The sequence below is a fragment of the Maylandia zebra genome, linkage group LG14 (genome assembly GCF_041146795.1).
Source record: "Maylandia zebra isolate NMK-2024a linkage group LG14, Mzebra_GT3a, whole genome shotgun sequence".
Classification (NCBI taxonomy): domain Eukaryota; kingdom Metazoa; phylum Chordata; class Actinopteri; order Cichliformes; family Cichlidae; genus Maylandia; species Maylandia zebra.
The window spans coordinates 8,163,441-8,185,172 of record NC_135180.1 but is presented as its reverse complement, the minus strand read 5'-3'; the positions used below and the strand labels follow the sequence as shown (position 1 = coordinate 8,185,172).

Sequence of the window (21,732 nt, the reverse complement as noted above, 5' to 3'; positions counted from 1 at the left end):
AACCTGCAATCAGTGCTCTGATCAGAGCCCACGAATCTGTCCTGTACCTGCATCTCTTCCTGGTGAACATTATGTTTCATTTGTTGCAGGTTCTTGGAAGGATGCCGATGTCTGTCCCTCTCAATTCCAATATGCTCTGTAACTATCTCACCGGTGCATCACTTCTTCATCGTTTTTTTAAGCACACTGTTCTATAGCCGGAGACTACACCGCCTCTGCTTTTTTCCCTCCACCAGTGAAAAGCTATTTAAAACTTCTCAAAGTATAATAGTCCATCTCATATCTTGTCCATTAATCTCCCTTCTCCCTCTGCCCACATACAAAGACAAACATGTGAATACACACACACACACAAAGACATACACGAAAAACTAATAATGGATGGAGCGGCTGTTGAGCCTCTTCTCTAAATTCGAAGGGTTGGCTATCAGCTTTATTTGGTGTGATACAGTTTGTCTCTAACACAATAACAGGCACATTGACAGAAAGCTTTATGTGGTCAGTCTTAAAGCCAGGAGGCCCCAGACTAGAGACCGAGCACTTTGAGTTTTTTTGTTTTCTGAGACTGTTTGTTTTCTCAGTGTTTGTGTCCTTGGATGGTGGTCAAACACAGAGACAGTCACCAACACAACTAAATTGACTTTACGGAGGTACACTCTTCAAAGTTTCACAAAGGATTCTTGAAGTTATTTGTAACTGTAGTGTATGACATCATTGCTTATTAATCTACAGTTTGGTGTTACAAAAGACACAGTATATATTGATCAGCACATTATGGATAAGCATGAAAAGGAAATTTGTACCATATAATGTGATTTAATTGAAAAATGTAAGCAAAATTTAAATGTGTGTGTTTTGCCTATTTTCCTCCTCCTTAGTTGTCTTACAGGCTCCTGGTAGGCAGTGCTACTGGGAAGACCTGGCAAGTCTCCCTGGAGCATTTAAAGAGCCGCCTGTCTCAGTGTTTGCAATCTTCCTCGCTTTACCCATGTCATTTATTTGTTTGGCCTCAGCCTGATTATTTTAGGTTCTACTACATCTCACCATATGCCTAACATGGAAACACTTATCTAACTGCTGACACACTGATAACACTGACTAACACTTATCCTAAAATTAATCATGCTTTTTTTGGTTTATAAATTCCTACGTCTGTCGTATTATTTGTCGTGGATCATGGAACTATGACAAAACTTGCAGCTCAATACTGATAAACTTGTAGGGCAGTGTACTTACAATGGCAACGCTAACATGGTGATGTTGAGAAAGTGTATGCACCTATTCATCATGTGTGAGAGTTAGCTTGAGTACTGACATTGACTAGAAAGAAAGACCTTATGTCTCCCGACTTGAATTTGAAAATCCTGCTCCTCACATACAAGCAGTAGCGGTTTTTGATACGGGCGACACGGGCGGTTGCCCGGGGTGCCATCCTGGTGGGGAGCGGCATCACAGGCATCGGCAAAAAAAAAAAATTGCTCGTACTCATGCTGCCCCGACATCAGCCAGCACATATTGGGAATGGCATAGGCACCGATCGGTTTTCTATCGCCCATTTACTGGGAGTAAGGGCGCCCTCCGTTTGCGAGGTGCGCCCGCTGCTTGCGGCACAGGGAGGAGAGGACGGGGCGGCGGGGGATTCTCTGGCTGGCTGGAGCAGCATCTAATAACCAACTCGCAAAATAAAACTAAATAAAAATAAACCAACAAACATGAAAACACCAGACATAATGATACAGACTTATAATTTGCCCCGAATTTTTCGAAATTCTATATGCGAAAAGTGAGCGCGAGAGCCCTCGGTGCGCCTGCTCAGTGCTGAAGTCAAAGTAAACTTTATTGTCATCTCCGATACAGTCCGGTATATAGTGAGATGAGAGAACGAGGCTCCAGTTACAGCAGTGCAAGTAAACAAACAACATATATAAGAAGAGTAAGAAAATAAATATACACTTTAGGACTCGGGGTAAAGGGATCAATAACAATTTAAAATTTACAATTTACAGTTTGATGATTTAAAGTCTCACACACAACCTGTCGAAAGGGGAGGGGGGCCAGCTGCTTCCAAATAGAGCACATTTCAATCATAATGTTGTAAATCCAAGCCCATCATGTATTCATGTTTTGAATCCTGGGTTGTGTGAAATCCCAGAAATAAACCGTAGACAAAGTGAATCTGTGAACTAAGGTGCAGGTCTGTTAGGTTATGTTGTGGTGATCCTGATCCTCGAGTTGGGGGATTTGTGTTCATACTGAAGTGCAAAATTGAAACCAATGGAAGATGGACAAGAAAAGTTCAAAGCCAGGTGCTCAGTTTATAAAAATTAGAAAAGAAGAAGAGGAGAAACGAGAAAAAGATACAGGTAAGCAGATGTGTCATTGGATAATGGCAGGTCATGTATCCTGAAACAATCAGAATCAGAATACGTATGTTACTTATGGAAATTATGTGGTTACAGTTGCTCCAAGAAGAAATGGAAAAAATAATAACAGTAACAGACTGAACTCCAAAGAATATATTATGTTACAGATTTTAATATTAATTAGTCGTTGTAAATTGATTTGTCCTGTTCTCATTGTATGACGAATTATGATGGCTGTTGGTAGCCGTTTGCATACTATGCATACTCTCTCTCTCCGTGTGTGTGTGTGTGTGTGTGTGTGTGTGTGTGTGTGTGTGTGTGTGTGTGTGTGTGTTTCTCTGGTGAATTTCAGTATGGTTCTGACAAGTTTTATGTTAATGTGCAATCCTTAATATGTTTTTTGTGTGTGGGGGGCAGAGGGAGTGTTCGCCGAGGGCGCCAAACAGGCTAGGACCGCCACTGCATACAAGGTCTTAAATTATGAGGCCCATCAAGCTTCATAGTACTGGATCACCCCAATAGAGCACTTTTGGGAGCTCTCAGACTGCTGGTTTACTTGTGGTTCCTAGAGTATTTAAAAGTAGAATGGGAGGCAGAGCCTTCAGCTTTCAGGCCCAATTTTTGTGGAACCAGCTCCCAGTTTGGAATCAGGAGACAGACACTATCTCTACTTTCAAGATACTTTCAAGTTTTCTTCCTGTTAAAAGGGAGTTTTTCCTTCCCACTGTCGGCAAGTACTTGCTCATAGGGGGTGTTCTGATTGTTGGAGTTTTCTCTTTATTGTTGTGAAGTCTTTACGTTACAATTTAAAGCACTTTGACACAACTATTGTTGTGATTTGGTGCTATGTAAATAAAATTGAGTTGTGCTATCATTTGTGAATAAATAAATAGTGTAGCTGAGGCTAAAGTGAATGTTAGCTTTGCAAGGAATGAAATGTGTGCTATCATCACTAACAACAGGAAAAACAGCTTCCAAAACCAATTCTGTCATCTATGCACTCCACAGCAGAGATTGTAGTCACAAGCACACAACTGCACAACCAGCAACAAGCACAGGCCTTGACTGGCAGATGTCGCACTGCTCAAAACAAAAATCTGCATATGCATGTCTTTCCGTTGTCTTTTGAGCTTTTTGAGCCTTAAATATTTGTGTGTCCATGTTTGTGAATGTGCAATATGCTCACTGCGCAGTTTCATTTTTTTCTTTTTGTCTTTCTTTCATAACCACCTACAGCCCCAAACTCCAACTAACCCCAGAGGCAATTAGTGTGTACTTGGACTCCATGTCTGCTTTCCACACTGGAATAATTAGAGCAATATAGCATAGATGTTTATGTTTTAAAAGTTTACATGTCGCAATCATTTTCTTCCTAATGAGAGTCATGGATGGCACCATTATGACATGAGCACACACTTATTTTGAAAGAGGTGGCATTTCTTATTCAACTTTGAATTGAACAGTAACCTTTTATCATATCACTCTAGTTTTTACACAAATTATTCAACTGTTTAACAAGCAGACAACATGCAGGTTTTACAGAAATATAGTTATGAATCTATAAACTAAAAATATCCCTTACTGAGATTGTTTGATGTCTCCATTTCAGCAGAAGATATAAGTGAAGAAAAAGTCATTGACATACAATGTACTGATGGTCCTGGCCATAAAACTGTAGCGTGAGGCGAGATAATTATGAATTTTATATCTTTTGAGCATGCAGTGTAAGAGATGTGACTAGTTATTAAAAATGCATGCACCATACGTCAATACTACTCAGTTTTAATGGTTTTTGTAATGAGGATTGGAGTAATGTTCGCAGTTTGTCTTCCTTAAAATGAATAGAATTGACCAATTCCATAAAAGGTGAGGTAGACCTGTTGGATAAAATGACATTTATCTAATGGAGAAAAAAAACAAAGATCTGATGATGATTATGATAAGAGGCTCTGGTTTGGCAGATTGTCTGTAAAAAAAGGGTTGCATCGGAAAAAGATGAAAACTCGGTCTTAATAGATGCCTGTATGTAGCAGCTTTCAAGAGGATTAAGACGTCGAGACATTAAGTGTGCAGAGATTGATGTTGTGATTTTTTTCACACACATTAGGCAACAATTGTTCCTCATTTTTGTCAGAATATATAAATGTCACTGTGACATAAATACACATTTATTAATGAATGAAAAATGTTCAAATATGCACTTAATTTGCAGTCATGAAGTAGTTTGAATTGTGGTGTGTTATTGCTTAGTTTTCACGTGACTGTGTATCCACCATAATTCAGTAGCTTGTAGATCAGTCTTAGCAGTGATAACTTGAAGTAACTTTTTTCAATATGACTTTATCAGTGTCTCACTTGGTTGTGGAGGAATTCAGGCCCGCTCTCCTTCACAACATTGCTTCAGTTTGTTGAAGGCCTGGGAATTCATTTGTGCACAGCTCTCTTACGGGTGCTCGAAAGTAGTCGGGTTTAGGTCTAGACTTTTAGTGGGCTATTACAACACCTTGATTCTTTTCTTTTTCAGTTGTAGATTTGGGATCATTGTCTTGTTTTATCACTATGTTTCAGTAACGCTTTACCTATTAGACATTTGACGCTGGAATACTTTGATACACAGAAGAATTTATGGTGGACTCTATGGAGGTTGTTGCCCTGATGTGCTTTGTTTTTGCCAAATCCGGTGCTGTGCAGTCCAGCCAAACATCTCCACTTTGGTCTCATCTGTCCAAGGGGACATTGTTCAGGAAGTCCATGCTGCCATGTTCTTTCGGGAAAGAGGAGATTTTATTCTGGCAGCTCTTACAAACTAAAATGTACTCTCATGAAATTTAACATATAACGTGCTAACTGAGACCTGTAGAGTCTGATATGTAGCTCTTGGGTTTTTTGCAATTTCCATGATTATTGGACAGTCTTACTATGGGGTAAATTTGGCTGGGATGTCTACTCGTTGGAAGACTTTGGATATGTATTGACAAACACCTGAATGCTCCAGATCAGCAAACTGGACATGATTAACGTTATGAAATAACCAAAACTATAAACTCTTCCTATCCTTTGTTAAATAGTTTTATTTACTCTAAAACTGGTAAAAAATAAATAAATAAATAGTTGCAGTTGCAAGGGTCCTCCTGGTAAAGGTTACTGTAAATGTGGTGGTAACTGTCTACTGAACCTGCTAACTCATGGCAGAGGGTTTTCTGAGAGCAACAGAGGCTTTCAGGCAAATTCTCTCTTTGAGGAAAGAAGCTGAATTTTCTGGCTAACTCTTCAGTGTGTGTGTGCGTGTGTGTGTGTGTGTGTGTGTGTGTGTGTGTGTGTGTGTGTCTTGGGAGCCAACAGTACTGATCTGTGATAAAAGAAGGAAGAGGATGAATTAAAGAGAGGAAAAAGAAAAATAAATTACTCTGCATTTCCTTTTCCCATTTCCTTTACCACCTCCTCTCTTGCTTCCTCTCTAATCTCACACTGAGGCTGTGTGACTGCTGCTGTAGCACTTTTCATCCCCTCACTTGTATTAGCTAGTTTCCCCATATTAAATTCATTGTTTCCTCGTTTCTCCCTGTCCTTAATGTCTGTGTCTCATACTTTTTTCTTTTGTGGGTTTTGATGCTTTTCCCCTTTCCCCTGTTCCCATATGATTCCTTTCTTTCATTATTGCTCCCTTTCTTCTCTGATCCCCTGCTAGTCATAGCAGTTCGTGCACATCACTGTTTTCAGGCTGTTGTCTTTTGCCACTTTTCATTTTTATTGCATCACATCATAACAAATTTGTGCGCATTGTCGCAGGGATCATCTCACCCAAAGTCTTTTCATTCTTCTGTCTGGCTTTAGTTAGAAACGATGAATGAATAATGGTACGGGTAAAATCCATAGCTTTGCTTTTTTTGTATCTTAAGAGACGCCGGTGGTAGGATGAAAATAATGTTATGAATGCAGCTTTTTTTTAAAAACTACTGATGTGAGTACTGCCATTGTTGAAGTTGTAAAAAAAACAACCAAAAACTATAAATTTATACTAAAAAGTCACATCTTGTTCTAAAAAGAAAAAATATACTTTCATATACAAAAGTAGCCTAATTTTCCTGTTACTGGTAACATCTGTTGCACATATAAAAACATGCAACAGTCGGGAGAATATGTAGGGTCACATTGTTAGTTGAAGCGTCCTCGATTCAGTTTCATGAGCAAACAAGTATCTTGACCTTTACCTGTTGCAAGTCTTAAAAACAATACTATCCACGTGTGCTTTTTACTTTAGGGAAGTCTAACAAATGTAGGTAAAAAAGACTATTCCTAAACAGAGTCAGATGGAACTCCAGTATATGTGACAATATGACAATATATAAATTGCTGGAAACCATTCTGAAGCCTGAGTTTTTACTCTGCAGTGATCACTTGATATGATTAGTTTTGACTTGATCTACATTATAACAGTATACCAAAAGGGAAATGAAAATTTAAAATATTGACTGCCATGAATTAAACTGTGTTTGGTTGCAACTGCAATACATGATAATCTTTATGTTCCTTTAATCATAAATTATTTAGTTGGACAAAGTCTTGACATAAATACATATCAGTGTTTTTATTTCCTCAGTCCCAGTCTCTCTGCCAGCAGAGACCGGAGCTTCCTTTATAGAAAGAAAGTGTACTTTATTGGTCCCCGTGGGGAAAATCCCTCTCTGCATTTAACCCATTCACTCAGTGAAGCAGTAGGCAGCCACTGGGCACCCGGGGAGCAGTGTGTAGGGACGGTACCTTGCTCAGGGGTACCTCAGGGTAGTTGTTCAGGGGAATCGAACCCCCGACCTTCCGATCATGGGGCCACCACTCTACCTACTGAGCTATCCCTGCCACCTTACTGTCAAGATGACAAAGCTGGAAAAGGGGAGAGAAAGGGGATAAAACAAAATGGAGTGACTGGATGTCTGAGGGAGAAAAACAGAAGAAGAGTTCAGGGGAAGGATAAGGGAGACATGTCTCTGTGTCTAAGGAAAAGGTTTGGAACATTAAGTCCTTGGGTCTTGTCTAGCGGGGGCTCCAGTTATGTAGATGTATTTTGCTACACACTACAGCCATGTTGCATTCTCACCCTCTCCCGCACCTACAAGCTTTAGATGTGACTAAAGAGCAATACAATGGGAAAATCTCACTGTAGGGAGAAATGACCCTGGGGCAGACATGCTGCAGGGATTACAGTGTATGCCAGGTTTGGATTCCTTTGGGGTCCCCCATGAGGGTTAGAGGACATGGGATGCCTTGAGTAATCTGTTCAGTCTTCTGATATGATGAGCAGGACAAAAACAAAGATGGTATAAAGAGAACAATTTGTAGAGTCCAAAAAGGAACTTTTGGATGATTTTTACTGAATAGTTTTAGTGTCTTCACTTTAAACACACAGGATTAAATTGTCATTTTCACTCAATCCTCAGAGGGGGCAAAAGAATTAGAGTTACTCTAGACATGAAATTGGAGTCTTTTAGGAGGCTTTCCCACAGAATTCTGCAGAATGAGAACTGGTGTAATTTCATTAAATTCCATTAAAAGCTTTATAAGATTATTATAATAGAAATATGTTTCTTACAGTGCAGACCTTTAATTTCACACTCATATCTGCAGCACCAGACACTTAGTAATGACAAATTTAGCAGATTAATCATGTTCAAAAACAACAGATGACAGATGATAACTGGTGCCAGAGCAGTGAAAGCATCAGCCACCGATTGTGCAAGTTCCCCCACTTAAAATGATGACAGAGGTCATTAATTTGCACCAGAGGTACACTTCAACTGTGAGACACAGAATGTGAAAAAAAAATCCATGAATTCACATGGTAGGATTTGTAAAGAATTTATTCGTAAATAAGGGTGGAAAATAAGTATTTGGTCACCTCAAACAAGGAAAATCTCTGGCTCTCACAGACCTGTAACGTCTTCTGTAAGAAGCTTTTCTGTCCCCCACTCGTTACCTGTATGAATGGTACCTGTTTGAACTCATCATCTGTATAAAAGACACCTGTCCACAGCCTCAAACAGTCAGACTCCAAACTCCGCCATGGCCAAGACCAAAGAGCTTTCGAAGGACACCAGGAAAAGTATTGTAGACCTGCACCAGACTGGGAAGAGTGAATCTACAATAGGCAAGCAGCTTGGTGTGAAAAAATCAACTGTGGGAGCAATCATCAGAAAATGGAAGACATACAAGACCACTGATAATCTCCCTCGATCTGGGGCTCCACGCGAGATCTCATCCCGTGGGGTCAAAATGATCATGAGAACGGTGAGCAAAGATCCCAGAACCACACGGGGGGACCTGGTGAATGACCTGCAGAGAGCTGGGACCAAAGTAACAAAGGTCACCATCAGTAACACACTACAACGGCAGGGAATCAAATCCCGCAGTGCCAGACGTGTTCCGCTGCTGAAGCCAGTGCATGTCCAGGCCCGTCTGAAGTTTGCCAGAGAGCACATGGATGATACAGCAGAGGATTGGGAGAATGTCATGTGGTCAGATGAAACCAAAGTAGAACTTTTTGGTATAAACTCAACTCGTCGTGTTTGGAGGAAGAAGAATACTGAGTTGCATCCCAAGAACACCATACCTACTGTGAAGCATGGGGGTGGAAACATCATGCTATGGGGCTGTTTTTCTGCCAAGGGGACAGGACGACTGATCCGTGTTAAGGACAGAATGAATGGGGCCATGTATCGTGAGATTTTGAGCCAAAACCTCCTTCCATCAGTGAGAACTTTGAAGATGAAACGAGGCTGGGTCTTCCAACATGACAATGATCCAAAACACAGCGCCCGGGCAACAAAGGAGTGGCTCCGTAAGAAGCATTTGAAAGTCCTGGAGTGGCCTAGCCAGTCTCCAGACCTCAACCCCATAGAAAATCTGTGGCGGGAGTTGAAAGTCCGTGTTGCTCGGCGACAGCCCCAAAACATCACTGCTCTCGAGAAGATCTGCATGGAGGAATGGGCCAAAATACCAGCTACTGTGTGTGCAAACCTGGTAAAGACCTATAGTAAACGTTTGACCTCTGTTATTGCCAACAAAGGTTATGTTACAAAGTATTGAGTTGTATTTTTGTTATTGACCAAATACTTATTTTCCACCCTAATTTACGAATAAATTCTTTACAAATCTTACCATGTGGATTCATGGATTTTTTTTTTTCACATTCTGTCTCTCACAGTTGAAGTGTACCTCTGGTACAAATTACTGACCTCTGTCATCATTTTAGGTGGGGGAACTTGCACAATCGGTGGCTGACTAAATACTTTTTTGCCCCACTGTATCTAGCATGCCAGTCTCCCATCAGTCTTCCCTGAAGACCAGAGGTTCATCCATAATGGGCATGCACAAAGAACCAGAAGAACCTGCTGGATTCAGAGCTGGCACAACTCCAGCAATCTGTACACTATGCAGATACTTGGTTATGGCGTTCCATGTATGCCTTGCCTGCTACCATCTTGCACCCTGCTGTTATGTGCTGGATTGTCTCTGGGGCATCTTTACACAGCCTGCACCTGGGGTCTTGCCTGGTGTGGTAGACCCCAGCCTCTATGGATCTTGTGCTCAGAGCTTGTTCCTGTGCTGCCGTGATTAGTGCCTCTGTGCTGTCTTTCACTCCAACTTTGTCCAAGCATTGGTAGGATTTCTGGATGTCAGCCACTGTGGGTCATCGAGCTAATAAACTTGTGTATAACAGAAAGTTTTATGTTGAATCCTTTTTTATTCCCAGCTACATCACATTGGCAAGTTGATTATTACAGCTGCAAAACAAATCACACAAACAAGGCTTCTGCTGCCACAGCCTAATTAGATTTATATGTTGGAATCACAGATTTCATTTGCACATTTTAACAGTAATTTTTCAGTTTGAATTTGTTGTGTGATGCAAGCGTCATGCCACTCAGTGACTGTGTCAGGTTTTGCTGCATTCCTATTGGTTGGTTAGTAAGTAAGTAATTATAATTTTCTTTCTTGACATTAGCTTTGCGTTGCAGCACCCTGGTAATGATAAACCTGTCTTTCAGTGCAACCATCATTTTGAAGACATGACTAGGGATGTGTATCGAAAACCGGTTCTTGTTGAGAACCGGTTCCCACTGTTTCAATTCCTTGGAATTGTTTGCCATTTTTCCAAACAATTCCCTTATCGATTCCAGTCGCCCCGAATGACGTCACCACGTTGTGGAGCTTTATTTACCCGCCAGGAAACACGGCGCCTAAGCGGCTCAAATGCTCAAAAGTTTGGTCATACTTTACGAGAACGGATGACAACAGGGCAACTTGCAATACTTGCAAAGTAGATACTTCATTTAAGGGAGGAAACACTACGAATATGCAAAAGCATTTGCTCACAAAACACGCGATAACCTTAAATGAATGTCGTGTTTTTAATTCCGCTCCGGACTCGTGAATCTCAACCCAGCAGCAGCGGTAACGTTTGCACGTCCTCTCCCGTTAATATGGCAGGTAAATAATCAACTAACAGTGCATATTATGTTAGCGCGATCTGCCTTATTACAAAACCTGCCATTACTGTGCATTTAGGTGACCATGATGAGAGAGACAGAGTCTGGCTGGCTCAGATGCTGGCAGTTCTCACTGCAGTCTACCGGTAGCGTCTCCTTTCAGGCCAGGATAGACGAATGTCACCGAGCAGTGACTAAGTTTGTGGTAAAAGGCTTGCACCCATTTGCCACAGCAGATGCCCCCGATTTTCAGTAAGTGAATGTGTTTAATTGTAGGCAGGGACATTACTGGATATTCTTGTGTAATTGCTACAGAATAATTTATGTTACACTTTGTTATTGCTACAGGAGAATATTTATTTTATTATTTTACATTTACATTTTTTTTCCTGGGGACCCTGTGACACCCCATTGAAGAGCCATAGGCTGTGGATCTCTTAAGATCTCACTGTTGGGTTTGTAAGGCCATGTTACTCCTAAATTTCTATCTTGTTCAAAGAGAAGATATAAAACAAAGTTCTAAGCTAATCGAACTTAGTGTTCTCTTTTTTTAAAAATAAGAATCGATAAGAGAATCGATAAGAGAATCGATAAGAGAATCGATAAGGAATCGAATCGTTAAACAGAATCGAAAATGGAATCGGAATCGTTAAAATCTTATCAATACCCATCCCTAGACATGACCAAACAAAGCATCAAAAACAATTTTCATAGATCATTTTGTTTTCTTCTGGTACACTCCAAAATAATATATCTGGCTTTACACTGATAATGTGAGGCAATGAATGAACTTCCTATCATGGAACACTGAGAAAGGAAAAATCATTCCAGTCACTGGTGTGTTTTTTGCATTTTGACCTTGTTTTTCTACTTTTTTCTTAGCCTCCAACATTTTGTGAGCTGCACATTTTTCAACTGCAAGTCTTGCACTCTGGTGAAACAAGTAAGAGCTCTCTATGCACTTGAGAACAAAAAGTATCTTGTATGGCACACAAAGAGCATGCATGAAAGCATTAAAATGAATCCTTTGGGGGAAAGAGAGAGACCTAACGACAGCGAGGAAACAAGAGAAATCAGAAAGATGAAGTGGAGAGAGATGGAGGAGGACTGAGGTGGAGAGGAAAAGGAAAGGGAAGAAAAGGGAGGAAAAGAGGAGCAGAGTGCTCTTTTATATGTAAATTGGCTCTCTCACTGATGGCTGGGACGAGTAATGATGACCTCTTCCAATACTTGAACATGGAGTCAGCATTTTTACATGTGCGCACGAACACACACACACACACACACACACACACACACACACACACACACACACACACACACACACACACACACACACACACAGTATTCACATAACCATTCGCCTACACATCTGCACATCTCCATACACATTTAAAAGCATGCAAGTTACTCACAACACGCATACACACATGCACAGGAAAACTCACTCTTCCACACCCTCAAGAGACAGGGAACAGTGTGAAAGTGTGATGATGCATCATTTTCTTTAGCACCTCTATCCATCTTTCCTTCCCCACCGTGTCTTTTTCCCTGCTTTTCACACCCTTTATTTCAGGCAGGATGATGTGTATTTGTGTGTGTACAGCAATTTCAGTGCCTGAATATTCATATGTGGTTCTACTATGAGAGATTATCTATCAATATTATATCCATATCTGCTGACAAATCTCTTAATATTCAAGTGGGAAGACAAGGAATAAGACAATGAAAATAGTCTGCGGTTACACGTGTGTTTGTAAGAATTCAGCCTTAACAGCAGCTCACTGTACTGTTAATTCTGGGCAGTGTTTACTTTTAAGAGAATTGTGTAGTATTTTGTATGTATTCAACTTGTTTTCTTTGTTGTTTTAAAACATACATACAAGTTTGTAGTGCAGTAAAAATCAGATAAGAGTAGTTTGACAGACTTTGATAGGCAATGATTTGTAAATAAATGGACATGAATAACTTTAATAAATAATATTATACTGCAGTATAGTTATCACTAAATGGGCAGCTTATTGTCTTTCTCTTGTCAATTCTTTCTTTAAAGATATAACACAGCTTGGGATCAACTTGGAAAAAAGGTCAATGTGACATGTAAAAGTGAGGTCAGAGGTCAAATGTGACATGATATTTGGATGCAAACTATAATGGCAGACAGACCTACCCCATACCTGCCACTCGGAAAGAGTGACCACACATCCAAACACTGCGAAAAACTTGATCTTCTTGGTGAAGGTGACAATGACTGGTTCTTCTGATGTTGGCTTTCTTTCAGCTCAAATCTATCTGGGTATTCTCCTCTGACCTTTAGCTTCAACAAGACATTTTTGCCCAGAAAACTCCTGCTCATCTTTTTCAGATCATTCCTATAAACTCTAGAGAAGGTTGTGGTGGTGCACGTTGTGGTGTGACCAGACATGTCGCCATCTTTCATATTTTCAGTGTGCCTTATAATCCGGTGCACCTTATCTACTGTATTTTCCGCACTATAAGGTGCACTTAAAATCTTTTAATTTTCTCAAAAATTGACAGTGCGCCTTATAATTTGGTGTCCTTATGTATGAATTCTGGTTGTGCTTACTGACCTCTAACTGATTTTATGTTGTACACGACGCTCAAAAATCTGTCAAAAAATGTTTTAGTACGACTTTGGTAAGCTACGAAGCCGCACCGCTTGATGGATCGTTGGAGCATTAAGTCTACCGTAGTCAGGAGCCTCGCGGACTCGTAGTAATCTGGGTCCAAAACTCCGTCCACTTCAGGTCCCAAAGTCAAACGAACACTGCACCATCACTGAGAGTTCAAAATTGTCTAAATTCTTTCATCTTTAATAAAATGTTCAGTGTTGCTGCTTTACCAGGTGTAACAATTAAGTTTGACATCCAGGTATCCATGAAAACAGAATTTATTAAATTTAACGGCGTTAGAACTTAGCAGGAAGTTAGCTCGCTAGTTTCCACCTAAACATGATATAGCACGTTCTGACTGAGAGATTTCTGAAAAAATTAAAACATGCAGCTCTGCTATCACTTCCAACATAAATGAAGACAGAAAACTAAACAGCTGTGATGTTTGAAGGGTTACTGGAGTTGGGCTAACTGGTATATAATGATGCATGATCGCTAGCAACACAGCTGTGTTAGCATAAACACAGGGAAGCTGGAGGATGAATGCTAACTTTTTTCCACTCGATAAAAGTTAACATGAGGGTTTTTCATGATGGTTAGGGACAAATGCAATCGCATGGCAGGATGCTGTAAACCGACCAAACTTCAGTCAGGAGAATAATCCATCCACAATACAAGGTTAGTCATTTATATACTGCAACAACATGGGAATAGTACAGCTGCGACAGAATTACGGAGCGGTACGGAAGTAGAGGAAGCAAGAAGAATGAGTTGAGTAAAGTTTGACTTATCTGACTTTCTTGTTTTGGTTAATGCGTCTTATAATCTGGTGTCTATGAAAACAGACCCATTCATCGACAGTGCGCCTTATGGTACGAAAAATACAAAACTTAACAAATTTGCTCAGCATGATTAGCAGCCTAACCTTGCACATTTGCTTCATAAACGTAACAACAGTAGACTGTGCGCCACTCCTCAGTGACAGCAACACTACTTTTACGATTTGATGCCAGTAAATATTTAGATCGTGATCATACAGAAACATATCCCTTGTTTCACACGCAAGATGCAAAAACAAGATTGTTGACTTGAGCGCACACACACATAAAAAGCTCCTTTTTCATGATCCAAACCTCAGCGAGTTTGTACTTTAGCACTGATGAACCAGCTTCACATGGTTGTTTTCATGTCTTCCCCGCTTCCTCTGCCTCTCGTCTTCCTTTCACATTCACAAAGAGAGGAACTCTTGGGCCCTCTGTGTGAGTTCTGCTCAGCGCACTGCAGGCGAGCGCACAACTCAATAGAGACCAGATAGCTTCCTATTAAACCCGCTCTGCTTTTAAGACAGCTGAGCATTAGTGCAGAGCTGTGTGTTATTGTGCCTGTGCATGCACGTCACATTGCGCGAGAGCTTTTCGTGTGATTCTTTAGATGTATGTCTTTGCACGATGTGCGCTCCTGCTCTTTGGTTTATTTATTTATTTATTTATGGGGTTTTTTTTGTTTGTTTTATTTGTTTTTTTTAGCTCCTACTGCACCTGTCAGTGGTAGCAGCAGTAATCTCATACAGATACGGCTAAAATAGTTTAGTTTTAGTTTGCGTCTGTGAAATTAAAAATACATTAAAAATGTCTTTTTCTCCCCTTGGCTTTTAAATCTTTTAAGTGTTTTTAGTCTGTGGGTGTCTTATTTTTTGCTACTTGTTTACACACGAAATATCCTCGTGACTCTGCTCTGCAGTAATAAAACAAGTTGACTCAGTAAATCCAGTTGTGAGATCCCACCTCTGGCAATTTGTTCAAACCCTTTCTGACTTTCCTCTTCACCTAGCTTTATTGCATCTGTTTTCCCCAACGCAGAGCTGCAAACCATTGAGAAGCTGGATTCACCAGGGGAATATTTAGATGCTACCTACTCAAATCCTGCAGTTTCCTATAGCAACTGAAAAAAATAACATATCAGTATTGAAGACTGACAGCACTTCATAATGTCCGTGGAATAAGCAGAATAATACTTTGTCACAGCTACACTCAAAAAAATAACTCTTTAAATGAACATAAAAAAATCATGGAAAGAATTTCCACGTGATTAAATTGCTTTATTTTAGCATTATGCAATTCTGTTACTCCAACTTAATGCACTCAAGTTGGACCAACTTAATTAAAGATTGATGAATCAACGTATTTACTGCATTTTGATCCAATATATTTTAATAGTGTTGATCCAACTTAAAGAGTTTTGTTCTTTAAGTTGGATCAATTCAACTCAATTGAATTGATCCAACTTAAACCTACTCAATTCAGTAGGTTTTCTCCAACTAATTTACTAAATTTGGTCCCAGCTTAAGTTAATTGAGTTGAACCAACTCATACAAATTAAGTTATTCCAACACAAGTCTTTAATGCTAATAGAAAGCAATTTAATCACGTGGAAATTCTTTCCATGATTATTTTAAGTTAATTTAAAGAGTAATTTTTTGGAGCATTTAACAAAGTCTAGAGCCTGGTTAACATACATTTCACTATTACATCTAAAAGGTAAATAAAAATTTGTCATACACATCTTTTTGTTTTCTCCAATTTATTGAATTTATAGCAAATTTCACATAATGTATAAAGAATACATGAAATGCAAGTACAAGTTACATAACAGAAAAAAAAGTAGTGGACAAAGTGGAAAGTTAACCTGTTAAAACAATTTTTTAACAACAATGAATGGCTGAATCAGGTGATTTTCCGATGACCAATACAACTACTTTGAAGGTCAACAGATGCACTTTCAAAAAAGAAAATATCTGCAATTATTTTAGGTTCATGGTCCAGATACATGGTGTAGCTGTTGTAATGGAAACATTTCTCAACGAGAAAATAGTCTTTTGAGAACCTGTACTTTGTGTGCTGTTGGATAGTTTGTGTGCATCTAATTCCATAAGAATCTTCTGCAGGACCTCAAAGGTGTACCTGAGTTCCAGAGGGTAGCTCAGGTTCAGTGAATAGACCAGACCAAGCAACATTGTCACTGCAAAAACTACACTGCCCAACTCACCCATCACTTCCACCCCCTCTAGAACAATCACAACATCCTGAGGGTCATCGCCAGGCTCCGCACCCTCTGACCGAATGACACAGATTCCAAAGACTGTCTCTGCTATGGCAGTGGCGATGCTTGTTATCAACTTCCTGTGACAATAAAACAAACAAAAAAAAGATAATGATTTCTCACTAATGTCCATTGCAAACAGTTTTAAAAGTAAATATCTGTTTTACATTAATGTAAAATACCTAAAAGCTTTACTCATTCAAGCCTTATAATAATGTAAATGTAATCAAAAATGACTGCCCGATATTTTTCCTGACTCAAGAGAAGTTCATTCAATACCTCAACAATGTCCTGTCTTTCAAAATCTTGAGTTGTGATAGGGGTGACTGTGGCACAGGAGGTAGAGCAAGTTGTCTACTGGTTTAATCCCTGGCTTCTCTAATCTGATACTAAAACTATCAATGGGTAACATACTGAACCCCAAGTTGCTCCTGATACATCCATTGAAGTGTAAATGTTACATAAAAATCTTGTATGAATGTGTGTATGAATGAGGTTATTATAATGATATTATAATAATGATAGTATAAAACACTCAAGAATGGTGTGTGTAGTATCCAGTGAGAAACTTAAAGCTCTTACTTTTCCTATTTTAAAAGGTATTTTTTACAGCCACCGGTAATTTATAGGAAAACCCCATCCCCTGAAACTTTTTGTATGTAGTTCAAGCGTATCTTTGATCATCTCCTTAGTTAAGGATACAGGCAAGTTAACATACCAGGTAATCCTTCACCAGCTTCTCAGGATCTTCATTCAGGTACATGCAAAGACCTTTGGCGATGTATTCTCTTCTGATTTCAACAGCATCAGTCTTTATACACAGAGGGGGGGGGGGGAAACAAATATATAGGGAAATCCATCTCAACGACCTAGCAGTGGGATTAAAGAACTATTAGTTGAATTACCAGGAATTTGTGAGAAATACAGAGGCTATTGTTTTACAGTCTTAATCTTTTCAAATAGTATTTATGCATTTTAGACAAGTCTGTCATTTTAATATTGTTTTGTAAATTGTGTATTAATTTAATCATGCCATACCCCCAATTCAAGAAAGTTTAGATGATGTGTACATAAAATCAGAATGCAATGTTTTCTTGGTCTCAAAACTATATGTCACTTACAAATGAATATATTACATTTTTAACATGGGAATGTGATAATTTTTAAGAAAAATATTAGCTCACTATGAATTTGATGAACTGGCCTGCCAGCTCTCCAGACCTTTCACCACCTGATAAGATTAAACATTTATTATCTTTACAGGAGGGAACTGCAAGTCTCCAAGTTTATTAAGTAGAAAAATATTTAATTTCAAAAAAATTAAAAAACAGGAAAACATATCTGTTCATGTTTTGTCTTTCCTCCTCAGTGTACTAAAAACACATAAATTGTTAAATAAACCACTGTCCATCAGTTGCAACTTACAAACTTACAAATTTCAACAACCCACATGTAAAATGTAAATTTATCACAACAGTCTCTGTGGTAGAGCCAAACTAGCTTATGTGCAGAGGTTAAGTTATAAACAATATCTATATTTGGAGTAGCTAAGTCTTTCATATTAGGCTATCATGCTAGCATGACATTGTGCTATATTCTTGCACTAACGTGTTAGCTAGCTAGAATGGCATAAACAAACAGATATTTTAATAAAAAAACAAAAAAAAAAGTGAATAAATAGAACTGAAAAGAATCGACAAACTAATGATACCTTTGTGCAAAAAGTATTTTCATCAAGATGGATGAAGATAGATTCACTCTTACCTTTCCAAGATGACCGCGAAGCAAACCATGTGCTTTCCTGCCTCTTGTTGTTTAGAATCTCACGTGATCTTGTGATATCGCGAGTCTTTAAGGCAGCTAACCACTCTTGTTAGATTTTATCATGTCATATCAACAAGAATAAATTTAAGAGGCGCTAAGTTGGTAAATTTCATGTAGATCTTATATGATTTTATTACGTTCACCTTAGAAACATAAATTCATTGTGTTCAAATTACATGTTAGAGTCTTGTAAATGCAATAACCACCAAATTTCACTTTTTTGAGTGTATTCTGTTGGAACCTCCTGTATTTCATTGTACAGAGATATAACCAGTGTTGGGTAAGTTACTTTAAATTAGTAACTTAGTTACATTACTAGTTACTTCTATCAAAAGTAACTCAGTTACTTCAAGTTACTCATTACTTTCAGAGTAACTAGTTACTAGGGAAAGTAATTTTGGTTTTACTCCGAATTCTCTTGTTAATGTGTTGCTTCCGTAACTGGATACCCAGCAAGATTGCCAGTCTTCTAGCTTGCTTACTTGCCACAAGTGCACTGTGCCACCTACCAATAGAAAGGAAAAAATAATGTCCACATTTCCATGAGAGAAATCCCACACCTGATTCTATCCTAGCCTGCTTTTTACATCCAACACAAAAACTGCAGTCGTGGTGCTTTCGATTGTACTCAGAACTCGGAAATTCTGCCTTCTGAATAGGAAGATGTTGGTAACACCAGACTGCAGATGAGCTGCATACAGGGCTGGACTGGGACAAGAAAATCGTCCCGGGCATTTTGACTAGAGACCGGCCCACCATTATAGGAAAAATCATAAAGCCTTTGAATGAAAATAAACACTGTTGTGACAGTGATGTACACTGTTTTGATGGTATACATGCATCAATCTATCAATCGTTTGTTGTAAGATTCAGATAATTGTTTTTTAAAAGCTAGACATTTTAAATGAGAATAAGAAAGTATTTCCTTGTGCCCCCCTTTCCCTTTTAATGCCCTACATGGACCCCTGGCAACACTTTGCTAGACCCGCCCCTGCACAGTTACCAGCTGTCAGCTACTTAGAAAAGAATCCTGGTGTTATTTGTCTCTCAGAAACAGTTCATAACTTCCCTTCAAATCATTCATGTCACCTAAAAGTTAAACCTGTTTCTCCATCACCTGTTCAGCTCTGATGATTCAGTAAGGACATCTCCTGGTTTCATCTTCATGTTTCCCTCTCACCAGATAACCAAACCGACATCATAACCAGCAGCTTTACAGCTGTGGCTCCAGCAAACATCAGCTGATACTAGAAAGTAATATTAAATAAATTCTAACAACAGCTGATCAAGCTTAAAAGTGCTGCTGTTGTTTACCGCGACATCCGCTGGTTTCCTCTTTTTGGCACAAAGTGGGCGATAAATAAACAAGAGAGAAAAGCCGATCAGCTGATCATTGATCAGTTTCATGATTGAAGTAGAAACGGGAGAGGGAGAGGGAGAGGATGAAAGAAGAAGAGGCAGCTGTGCAGCAAAGACACAGAATAACTCCAGCTTTGTGTCTTTTTCATTGTAGCTGAATTACAGGACAAACTGTTCCTTTTCACCTCAATAAGAAACGCGTAATATTTTCTCTGAATACTAGATGATTCCGTTTTTTACTGGACGGTTGGCAACTCTAATAATTAACCTTATGAACAAAATAAAGTTCAACATCAGTAACATCACAGCACCCACCCAGCTGTATAGAAACTCCGTCATGCTAGCTAGCACGCACTACGAAAAAGTCAGCATAACGAAAATAAACTCCACCTAAACTTGGTTCATATCTGACCCAGATGGACTGCAGGTTTTAACTTCTTACCTGAAGTTTAGTTCACCTGACACTCTCGGACCAGCGGCCACTTCGGGTCTCTCCTCTTGCCTCCCTTTTCCTTCATCCACCTGCTGGCTTCCACCACTTGCTAATGTTATTGAATCTGTGGAAGCTATCTAAATCCCAGTAACGAGTAACGCGTTCCCGGTTTTGGCATAATAACTAGTTACCGTGCTCGTTACCACAATAATAACGTAGTTACTGTAACGCGTTACTTAATAACGCGGTAGTCCCAACACTGGATATAACACTGGCAGATGTTTCTCTGATTAATAGTTGTGCAACCAGTCAGACTTCCAAATAAACTCTTAAATAACATCCAGCTGTTAGTCTACAGCAGCGATTCTCAGAGTGTGGTGCTCAGTCCCCTGATGGGCTGTAAGGACACCTTAGATGGGCCATGAAGTCATTTACAAAAAGCAAATATGTTTATTTTGTTTTGTAGGGTTTAAAATAAAGCACTGATACTTACCTGGTTCAGGGTCATTGTGGCTGGAGCCTATCACAGCTGTCATAGGGAGAGAGGCAGGGTACACCCTGAATAGGTTGCTAGTCTATCACAGAGACAGATAACCATTCATGCTTACACCTACCTGTACAGCCAATTTAAATCACCAATTAATAACCTGACACATGCGTGTAACTGTGGGAGGAAGCCGGAGTACCTGGAGAGAACTTTAGAAGGCATAGGGGTAAAATGCCCACACAGAAAGACACCAGTCGCTGTGAGGTGATGGAGCTAACCACTGCACCACCGTGCAATGTATTATTATTAAGCCTGAAAACTTTCTTATATCACTTGTCAATAGTAGGAAAGAGCTGAAACTGAGCTGGTGCCAGATGTAATGATGTTCAGGAGAATCAACCTCAACAACAGTCATGAGATGAAAATGTTTCAGTGAAAACATAAAGAAGCAACTACTTCATCTTCTGCTCGTCTGATAAACAGAGTTTTGATCAAAGGTTTGGGCGCACCGCAGAAGACTTTCTGATTTCCTAATTGGCCACAGCAGTCTTAGGTTTAGGAATGTCAGGGCAACAGTATGTGATCGCTCAGCTGCATGACGGTCATTAAAAAAAGGCTGCTCTAAGATCATCAGTAGTTCATTAGTCAGTTTTTCTCTCCCCCACTGTCACGGCGGGGTGCGCCGATGTGTGCGGAAGCAGGACCCAAAAGCAGATGATGACGAGGAATAGTAATGATTAACAGAAAAGTGAACGTTTATTGCGATGACGGCAGGAAATGAACCAAGAGACCAAAGCAAACAGGCAAAACACTAAGAAACCAAAACACTGAACTGACAAAACACTAAGAAACAAAACACTAAAGGTACTAAGACCAAAAACTATAACTATGACCGAGGTGGAAAAATAAACAGGCTAAGACTATGACTATGACTCTGGTGAGAATAAACAGACGAACTGACAATGGCATGAAGAAAACAAAAGGCTTAAATACAGACATGAGGTGATCAGGGGAAGTGGCGACACATGAGGAAACAGCTGACTGACATGAA

The 21,732-nt window shown here is 39.5% G+C and overlaps 1 protein-coding gene and 1 long non-coding RNA gene across 2 annotated transcripts in view; one reads left to right on the top strand and one right to left on the bottom strand.

Moving 5' to 3' along the window:
* Positions 1-21,732, top strand: part of LOC101468731 (calsyntenin-2) — a 328,728-nt gene that overhangs the window by 218,871 nt on the left and 88,125 nt on the right. The window lies entirely within an intron of this gene.
* LOC143421925 (uncharacterized) lies at positions 16,191-17,927 on the bottom strand. The gene is made up of 3 exons (XR_013101526.1): positions 17,763-17,927; positions 17,297-17,389; positions 16,191-16,658 (listed from the first exon to the last, which is right to left on the bottom strand). It is a non-coding gene; the product is annotated as an uncharacterized LOC143421925 (long non-coding RNA).